The sequence below is a fragment of the Engraulis encrasicolus genome, chromosome 18 (assembly GCF_034702125.1).
Source record: "Engraulis encrasicolus isolate BLACKSEA-1 chromosome 18, IST_EnEncr_1.0, whole genome shotgun sequence".
Classification (NCBI taxonomy): Eukaryota; Metazoa; Chordata; class Actinopteri; order Clupeiformes; family Engraulidae; genus Engraulis; species Engraulis encrasicolus.
Genome location: NC_085874.1, coordinates 40,738,764 through 40,750,033, shown reverse-complemented (window position 1 = coordinate 40,750,033; position 11,270 = coordinate 40,738,764).

Here is an 11,270-nt window from a genome sequence, read left to right as displayed (position 1 = left end):
TGTGAAAACAGCATCGCATTCATGCCAAATGGGTTGTATCTAGATGTGAAACTACAGTACTATCCACCTTATTATCATTCATGCATTCATTCATTTGATAAGGACAATGCACATTAATAAATACATCAGCTAAACATCAATGTAAACATGCCAGAGTTAGCATAATCACTACATTTCATCCATTGTTTTAAGGAAGATACCTATAATAAAACAGACTGTGTTCCTCTAATGGACTACACCATCTAGTTGAATTTAGTTCTACGCCATTTCACTCCACGGTCCCCTTTTGCCAGAGCTCTTGCAGAACTTCCTCGGCTCTACAAGTCACAAATGGAACAGCTAGGAGTAGATATTGATAACCAAGTTAAAGGAGTATGCCACTATTTTGGGGCTTAATACAGTTAAAATCGTTGGCCAGGGTTTATAAAGGTGGTTAAGTGTCTTATTTTTCATGTTAAGCGTTGTCTTGTTGTAAGACAAGTTAAAAGAGGGAATATGTCGCTAAGCTAGTGAAAGTCAATGGATCCGTGTAGCATTGTAGCATGCTACACGGATCCATTGACTTTCACTAGCTTAGTTTTATAGCAGTGGTGTGTGGCTGTGCTTAAACAGGGAGCGTACCTATGTTCCCCGGTCTTTGTATGGGAACGGGGAACATAGGACCCTTTTTCTAAAAAAGGGTTCTATGTTCCCCGCATTGTATGTTTCCGAGTTTTCAAATTGTGCCCTTCCCAAACCATCCCTAAACCTAACCTGTCAGAAATGCAATGTTTCTGAGTTAACTATCCCTAAACCTAACCTGTCACAGTTGCAACAACAACCTGCGCTTTGCCATGCGGTAGAGGGAAACATAGGACCTGGGGAACATAGGACCCGGGGATGACCCCGCTTAAACATACACTATATCACATGACCATTCATCGAATGGTTCAGTGTTGCTGATGTCACCATGTCATCTAGCGACTTATCAGTGAGCCAATAGCAACTTTGGCTGTTTTTTTTTGGCAACACTAGATACTATACTGAACATTAAAGATAAATTGAGATAGAAGGAAGCTTCTTGTCAATTCCAAAGTTCCAAATTTGTAATCAGCATCATAAAAAATGACTTATTTGACTTCGATATCACCTATATCGGGACAATCATACAAGTGACGGCTGTTATCTATCAAATGGTGGCCATCTTGAAAATGGCGCCCATCTTGAATATTCATGACAAATTTTCAATTATCCATAAGACATTAACTGAGTAATATGAATGGTAAATATGTCTAAAATGTATCATATCCATTACTCATCAGAAAACTTGTTGCTGGCGGCCATTTTCACAAATTTCTGCCATGGGCACTATGTTGAAAATTCATGATGGCTCCATATCTAAATCTTTTTGGAACGCCTTTGGCTATATGTGTACCAAATTTCATGCTTGTATCACAAACTGAACGATTGTTTTGGTTAACCTGCTGCACTAAGAGAGTAGGCCTGGAGAGGTTGCTTCTAGGCCACAGCCAGTAGGTGACGGAAACAAAGGTTGCGTGCCTCCCTCCCGGCTTTGAACGTCACAGAAACGTCACGGTTGCTCTTTCTGGCACAATGTAGTCACGCAGCCTCCGTGGAGTTGCCATGAGGTCTGAATCAGATATGACGGGATCCATTTGGCAGGATTATTATCCACAGTGGTAATACTGACACTGCTTACAACATTATTCTATTATTACTTGCATTATTACCATTAATTAAGGTCTCATTCATATATGATTGGATTAATATGCTAGGCTTTTCATCTGCAGTGTCAATACATGATATATTAACACTTGTTATTCACAATGTTAATTGACCTTTGATGTACCACAATTACTTAATGGTGAGTCTTCATAACTCCAATAGTGACTCCTTATTGACTACTAATGGAATAATCATCACTGCATACATAAATCATGTTAATTCACCAGAAATCAGACATTACTTCCAACATTATTCCATTATTATGTATGCACCATTATTGTAAAGTGTTACCCCAAATTCTTCTTTAAATATCCCCTGTATTTTGTTTTAAGGAAAAATATAGAGTTGAGGATGATATTATTAGCCCCCCCTATGAAATGTTAAGCTTTTTTCAAGATTCTGGCAAGATTCTTTCTAGCAGAGCAAGGCAGTTCTAACAGAGTATTCCTGAACATGTAATTTGAAATTATAAGTACCAAAACATGTATATTTGTGCTCCAAAACATTATCATGTAAGGAAAAGCTGAATGACCAGGGACATTATTATTAGCCCCCTATAAGAAATTGCCATTTATTAAAGTCATCACACAAGTCAATTTTGTGCAGTGATGTGCTAACCTTCACAGGCGATGTGCATGAAGGTAATCAAGTGAAACAGCTGATTGCACTCAATTCCATTAAGTTAATTAACTCAATTAAGTCAAAACATGGTATAAAAGCCTCATTTTGGAGCTGGCAGTTGAGGAAGCAACATGCAGAAAACAAAAGAGATCAGTGTGGACCTCAGAATGAGAATAATAGATGCACACAAAGTAGGGCAGGTATATCCAAGCGTTTCCAGGTCTCAAGGTCTGGAGTGAGAGGCATCATTCAAATCTTCAAAGACAGCAACACTGTGCAGAACAAGCCTGGCAGAGGGAGAAAGAGAACGCTTTCAGTGAGACTGGAGAGGAAACTGGTCTCTCCCAAGGCACTTTCAAAGGACTTGGCCACATCAGGAGTCATAGTCTCGAAGAAGACCATAATAAGAGCTCTGCACAGGAATGGCCTACGAGGGTGCAGACCAAGAAAACCCCCACTTTTGAGGAAGAGGCACCTTCAAGCCAGACCTCAGTATGCTCGGGACAACCGGGAGAAAGATTATTCATACTAAGCGGCGTACACACACAAAGCTAGCTTTTCGCTTGCTCTCCTACTCGCCACTCTTTCATGGAACGTTCGCTGAAAGTTCCCGCGGCTTTAACTGCCAATGGACAGCCGAGAAGTACCGAACTCTGCATTCCAATTGGTTACTCGCTTACTCGCCTCGCTCGAAGATAAAATATTTTCAACTCGGAATCCGCCCACATCGCATCGCTTGTACAGTACTCGCCTACTCGCCTGCGAGTCTCGCTGGGACACATTGACATTCTATTGAGTTAATTCGCTGAGCGAGTAACTAGCAGCGACGTGTGTGTACGGCCCTTAAGGGTGGTTTATGCCTCCAGTCCAGCGTCCCTGCGTCGTGATGCAGTGAGCCGCGCAGTTAACGGAGTGAAGCCCCCCCCATCACGCAGGTACTCTGGGGCACCTCCCCAAAATTGTGTCTCGACGCAGGGAGCGACGGCGCAAATAGGTCTCTGATTGGTCCTCTCGACCAGCCTGCTCTGTCCTCGAGTCGAGAACAAGCGCTACTTCCTTGTTCTAACCTTCGTCGGTCTACGGACTGTGAGCTCTTCATTAAATAAGTTGCCCGTGCTTTGTTGTTTGATTTATTTACACGAACCAAAGACAACACATGCGCTTGCAAGTTACGACGCTGAAGTTATTTGGACAGTTGAACAGTGGTTCCGAGTTCGAGGAAACATTCCGCTTCGTCCTCGACAAATGAGCCACTTCTTTGTTCCAAACTACCACTGTGGCTGCCAGTGTGATCAAACATGCACGTGATATAAAGATTTAATGTTTCATTTTCATTGTCGTCGAGTCTGTGATGCTAAAAAAACAACCGACACGTCTAGTTTACTCTTTGTATTGAAGGCAGTTTGAGCGTGGAATTACATCGCGCAGACCGTGCTTCAAAACAGGGCTTAAACCAAAATTAACTGCATCATGGCTGCGACAAGCTCACTCTGTGGCACAAGTAGGAAGCATAACCCGCCCTTTACGCCCAATTTACATGGGCGCTTCCAAAGCGTTACAAGCGTGGCGTTCCATTATTTTCCGTTGGGACGCGGCGGCCAGGCGAGAGGTGGTGACGTAGGGAAGCGAGGGTGGCGGGCGGTGGGCGAGCGAGGCGAGAAAGTTGAGCTTGGCTGAAAAATGTAGCGGCACCGCGAAGCGTTAACCAATGGGAGAGCTTTCAACGCCATGACGTCACGTGCGTCACCAGCACTACTGGGATATTACAAATGGAGGCTGTTTTGATTTCGGTGGTGTCAAATCTGCCGATAGTTTTTCACAGATGGTTTTAAAATAAATGACACTTGGGTTAAGGTGACCAATATATTCGCTCCTGTTTCATCATTTTTATTTGTACATACAGTGTTTGTGATTTAAGAGAGACGGTTGTTTGACCGCAGCATTTGCTAAGCTAAGCTAATTTGACCGGGAAACGATGCTACGTCACCACGCGAGGCGAGCGAGCAGGTTGAAAGCGGGTGAAATTCACTTGCATGTATCACAGCCGTTATGGTCTGATGAGACTAAACTAAAGCTCTTTGGCCACAGGGACACTGCTTACGTTTGGAGGAAATAAGGACAGGCATTCAACCCAAAGAACACCATCCCCACAGTGAAGCATGGAGGTGGGAGTATTTAACCCATTGTGTCTTGGAGCGACATATACGCTGCATTCAGATTCTTGAGATTTGAGCTGTTTTATTTAAAAATGTGGGTATGTTAGAGCTGAATTAACACATTCCAGTGCAAAATGAAGGTTCTAGCTTTTAAATGCAAATTAGTTCATGTTTCTATGTGCTTCAGAGACTGAGATATGCAGGTGTTAATAGGGAGAAGGCAACTTTTCCCAAAAAGGGCTTAAGGGCTCTGCATACTTAACGTGCACACTTTGGCGCATTTGGCGCGAGAACCATTAAAATGCGGCAGACCATTCATAGTCAAAAGCGGCATTTACAGGCTTTTGCTTGCATTTTCGGAAGTGTGCCCTCTGCTGTTCATGAGAGAAACGGCAGCATCTGTCGCAACTCGCAGCGTGAGTTCTACAGATGTATAAAAATAGAAAGCCAAACACGGCTGCTGTAGGGCTACTGAACGTCTGACTTATGACTTACCACAATGAAACATAGATTTTTGTTGTAGCCTACATTGCCAGATCATTCCAAGACTATGTGAGGGCATTGTTCTGGCTGCAGAATTTATAAATAGATCGCCAAACACAACGTGCTTCTGAACAAAGTAAACAATTGTTTCACTGAACAGCATTTAAGGGAGAAGATAAAATGCAGGGTCCATTCTGTAGTAGCTTACAGTAGCTGTAGCCTCTCTTCGCAACTCCTGCTTTGTCTGCCTACCTGCATGGTTGCTGGTGGCGCACGGCAAGTTACAAAAAATGTCGGGTGCACGACCTCGCGCCGCGGCAGCTTGCGGAGGGGCGTGTGACGTCATTTGAGCGCACGCCATCGTCGCAAGGGAGGTATGAATGAGGTTAGCGCCAGTTACGCTAAGTATGAATCCGCCTTTAGGCTGAAATTGGTTAACTGTGGGGATGCTTCAGTGCATCTGGAACAGGGAATCTTGTCAAGGTGGATGGAATCATGAATAAAGAAATACAGTCGGCTGTGAAACTGGGTCTGAGACGTCACTTAATCTTCCAACATGACAAGGATCCTAAACACACATCCATCGTGGTGAAGAACTATCTCCAGACAACCAAAGTGAATGTCATTAATGGCCTGCACAAAGCCCTGACTTGAATCCAATTGAAAATCTGTGGGGTGGCCTAAAGAAACATCCATGCCAGACAACCATCAACTCTAGAGGACCTGGAGAGATTTTCCAAAGAAGAATGGGCCAGGATACACAATTGACTATTAGGGTGTGGGGGCTAATAATTTTGACCCTGATAGTTTTTGTGTTTTGCACAATATCTTCATTTCTGTGTGGAATATAAATTGTGTACACATCCAAAATAAAACTTTGAAGTTTAAAAAAAGAGCTGTATTCATTTTGTTTTGCTCTGGTTAATATCACTTGGACAATGCTGAGAAAACAAGCACTATTTTGTAAGGGGGCTAATAATATCGTCCTCAACTGTATATTTAAGAGGATTTAAGATGGCTCTATACCCTTTTCAAATAGGTAAATGTGTGTGATATTACAATCAGTGTTTAAAAAAAACTTGAATTTTGACATTGAAAGGGCACCCATTTCATAGAATGGCCCAACTAGTGCTACTTCAAAACGAATTGCTTGATAAACTCTTCACACTTTTAAACAGTCCCAAATAGTTTGATGCTACAGTAAGCCCCTCTTAAAGGGACAGTTTGGTCAATTTCAACATGCAGTTGTAATGCTCACACTACCCTGGACTTGTCAGTGCCTGAGATTTTTTTTTCTTCTTCTTCAGCCGTTTCCGAGATCCTGGTCATTGTAATGGGGGCAGCTTTGTTTACATTTCAAAAAAACATTTTTATTTATTCCCAAAAACATCCAAAAGGTTATAAAACATCAGCAGACAACTAGCAAACAGCAGTACCTTTTGGGAAAATATTTGGAGTTGGCCTATGTTTCATTTTTTAAAAATGTAAACAAACGCTGCCCCCATTAGAATTGCTCATATCTCGGAAAGGGCTGAGCCGAAAAATGTGGCATCACCAGGTACTGACAAGTCAAGGGTAGCGTGAGCAATACAACTGCATGTTGAAATTGACCAAACTGTCCCTTTAAGATTACAAAGTTTTGAGTAACTTGAAAATGTATTATTGGCTGTTGCATGTAATGAACATTACATCAAATGTGCCATTTTCTTGTTGACAAAAACTGAGGTGTCCTCTTCTTTGCTGGGTCCATATTATTGCAGCTACACTGATAAATTCTCAGTATGCTTGTCAGGGCTGCATTAATGAAGTCATAAGCAACATTTGAGCTTTGTTTGAAAAGTGTCATCTTCAGACTTATTGGTTTTCTCACTAAAAATAAACATTTATGAATGCACTCTGCAAATATAGGCCATCAGATGAGATGATCTTACGTCATTTAAAAAATACTGAAGGGTGGCAATGAGAGCAAGGCAGCACCTCACCCCACACTGCTCCAGGAAAATGTAGGCCCCACAGACATCATATATGAAGACTAGATGCGTCGTCCGCGTTCCCGTCATGCAAGCCGAACGTCCGCGCATGGCGGCCATGTTAGAGCAGCCTGCTGGCTCAACCAGTTGCAGTGAGTTTTTGGTGTTGTATACTCTTCAGATGGCCATAATTCCCTCAAATTTATTTCGATTTTCGAAAGGGTTGGTTTTTTACACAGTATAAAAAATTCCAAACGAAAGTATATGTTGATACTGCATAGTGATGCATATCCACATTATTATTATATTATATTACATTATATCATAATGTTCATAGGTCTAAAATCATGTATAATATAATTCAGCAGGCTTATTCAGGTAATTAAATAGACCCCATAAACAAATGCACAAAGTAATCTTTTATATTTTCAGTAAAATAACAAATAAACATTCACTTTAGTCTACATTCTACTTTGGTTTCGACAGCTCCACCTTGGAGCTGCCTTGGCCGTTCAAAATGAGTCGTGACGCTAAAGCCATCCAGATAGAATTAACTTGTTGCGCTGTAGGCTACATCTCTCTTCCAGTACGTCATCTCTGTCGTCTATAATTTGATGCAATGAATATATCCATGCCGTCAACGTAATGCACAGCAATGATTAAAATGTGTATTAGCTGTAGGTCTATCTGATTTTTTGGACAAATAGGTTAAGTGGGAAGCATAGGCCTATTACTCTCCTGGCCGTTTTACCCCAGTCTACACTTACGTTTTAAGGAGCCCTACCATTTATAAACACGTGTCAATATTTCAGCGAAGCAACAGAATACATTTTTAAGTATCCCAACGTTTCAGCTCTTCACTTTACTTCAGCTGTAACGGAGGGTCTGTGGAGAGTTTAGGCTGCTCTAATATGGCCGACCTGTGCGGACGTGCTTGAAATACGCGATGACGTATCTAGTCTTCATATATGATGTCTGTGGTAGGCCCAGTATGAGAGGTTTTTTTCCCCTTCTGTCATTGGAAACTAAATATCTGCCCTTTATTGGAATTGAGAAACTGGCCCTCTGGGACTTTTAATTAAGAACACCTGGACTAGAGTGTCTCTACATGGTATGATCAGAGATATTCTAGACAGAGATACGTCGTTTTGTTTCTTTTCGGGTATCCACTTTTATGTCGGGTAAATGGCCATTTAGGAGACCTTCGGAGTCCTGAGGTTGAGAATAAATGATGTCTCCTTAGCGCTGTAGATGGCGGTAGCACACGTCTTGTGCAAACACCTCAAAAGAGAAGAAGGAGGGGACAACGCCCCTTTAGGAGACCCAACTTGAGCACACGCTTTTGCATTGAGTGGCCGTTAGTGATGGGATTTTCGGCTCTTCTTTGAGATGCGGTTGTACTGGCTCTTCTTACTATGGAGAGCCGGCTCTTTCGGCTCCCAAACGGCTCCCTACATATATGTTTATATTATTCATAAATTGATAGTTTTAACGTTATTTTACAACATGTTGTTTCATTATTGACATTGTGAAGCACTTTGGACAGCGCATGCTGTGTAAAAGCCTTCATGAATCATACTTTTATTATAATTAGTCGTTAAATAATGACCCAACATACCCAAATACAAAGTATATTTAAAAGGTATTAATACTATGTATTTCTGATCGCTGTGCATGTGTCTGTAAGACCTGCGCTGTAACCACTGTCACTTTTAGAGGATGCACACAATGAGAGGGAGGGGGAGAGAAGGATAAAACAAACAAACTAGAATGGGCACTCGGTAGAGCGCAAACCTTCGCCTACGCCACTTATTTTTTTCTGGCCATCTTCAGAGTGTGGGGCATAATATTCTCCAAATGTTGGTGTTAGTTTCATTGAAATCTGACCGGAATATCGTAATATTACATTTTTGGCCCAGTCTTGACCTCTTATTCAATTCAGCATGCACACTTTGTTCAGTTCTGGCATATAGTGCTTGGCAAAGAAAAACATTTTTGACCTTTTCGTGACCTTGACCTTGACCTTTGACCCAATCACTTCCAAAAAGCAATCGATTGTTCCTTGGGTCATGACCAATTATCCCAGTAAATTTAATAAAAATCGGCTCAATTTACGTTTTTGACCTTTTCGTGACCTAGACCTTGACCTTTGACCCAATCACTCCCAAAAAGTAATCGATTGTTCCTTGGGTCATGACCAATCATCCCAGTAAATGTCATAAAAATCGGCTCAATTTACGTTTTTGACCTTTTCGTGACCTTGACCTTGACCTTTGACCCAATCACTCCCAAAAAGTAATCGATTGTTCCTTGGGTCATGACCAATCATCCCACTAAATTTCATAAAAATCGGCTTAATTTACGTTTTTGACCTTTTCGTGACCTTGACCTTTGACCCTTGACCTAATCACTCCCAAAAAGTAATCGATTGTTCCTTGGGTCATGACCAATCATCCCAGTAAATTTCATAAAAATCGGCTCAATTTACATTTTTGACCTTTTCATGACATTGACCTTTGACCTTTGACCCAATGACTCCCAAAAACGAATCGATTGTTCCTTGGGTCATGACCAATCATCCCACTAAATTTCATAAAAATCGGCTCAGTTCTGTCTCAGTTATACGAAGTACAAACAAACATTTTGACCTTGACCTTTGACCTTTGACCAGAGTTATACGAAGTACAAACAAACAGACATATTCACAAATAAATAAATAAATAAATAAATAAATAAATACACAGCCGTCAAAACATAACCTTCTGGCGAAGGTAACAAACAAAAAAAACGGCTCCCAAAAAATCTTCTAAAGCGGCTCCCATTGTGGAGCCGGTTCCCATCGTTCACTTCAAAGACCAGGTTCTTAGAGCCGTTTCGTTCTCGACCGACACATCACTAGTGACCGTGTTTTGAATCCTCTTTATTAAAATTCCATTCTCTTTGGTATGATTCTTGACGATAGACAACTGGATGAACCAGAAGTCCAGACCCCTTTTGGAAAGGGAGTATAAGCATTTCAATCTTTCCAGAAAACAATTCAAGGCATTGTCATACGACATTTTTAAGATCTCAAGAGACTATTTGAATGAAAACAGAAACGGCAGCAGAGTGCCCCCCATTGCATTAGGAACAGGGGTTCGAGGGCCGGATGCGGCCCACCAAACGGTTCAATACGGGGTGTAATGCTGATTTAAGCTAAAATATGAATATGAATATTTTTCTTTCCTGACTTGTCACATCTCAGGAAAAATCCAAGCTAACAAAGCTAACAAAATTACAAAGACAAATTACACAAATTACAAAAAAAAAATCCCTTGGAATCAGCAACTCTACTCATACTAAGAGGTGACTCTAGGCTCAGATGGGGCACCCAAGCGAAATGTCAAAAGAGTGAATATTTGAAAGAAATTTTCCACTACTCTAGCAAAGCGTGAGCTCATATTAACCCCCCAAGGGCTTGCTGGGCCCAAGCAGCTGCCTGCCGAGCTAGTGAGAAGTTGTCCCTCTGCTCAGTGTTGTAGTCTACGTAGAACGCAGGTATACGGAGTATACCCACTTCAAATTTTCAGGGATTTCAGTATACCCACTTAAAATTGATCCATTATTTTGAATAGCACAAATATATTCAGTATACCCACTTCAAAAAATGCTCAATATACAGTATGCCCACCATAAAAAGTAGACTACACCACTGCCTCTGCTCATACTCCACTTAAAGCGATACTGTGCCATTTTTGGAAGTGAGCTTATTTTACACCTCCCCTTGAGTTATATGATTGAGGTTCACCTTTCTCCTGCTACCTTGGATTCAATTTTAGTTACTAGATTGGAGGTAAAATTCGCACTGGCAGACTCAGAGAGCAAAGCAGAGCTGACACATCACTTATGCGTTAAATTCCTTCAAGGGTGCAAGAACTTCTCTGACACTGTTCCTCCGCAGACCAAGAGAATAAAATTGCCCTGCTGTGTTAAGATGTCTCACACCCGTTACCCCAAATGAACCAATGAAATTGAAACACCTCTCATTTCCAAAGCTGTTTTACACTAAAAGTATATGGATATTTTTGGAAACACATTGGTTTTGGCCTGTGCATTTAAAAATTCTGCTCTAACAAATGTCCCATTTAAGGGGCTAAAACACACCTGTAACAATGAAGTTTATTTTTATCCACGTCATGTTTACACGTTAAAGAGAGACTGTGTGAGATTTTTAGTTGTTTATTTCCAGAATTCATGCTTCCCATTCACTAATCTTACCTTTTTCATGAATACTTACCACCAGCATCAAATTCTAAGTATTCATTATATGACTGGA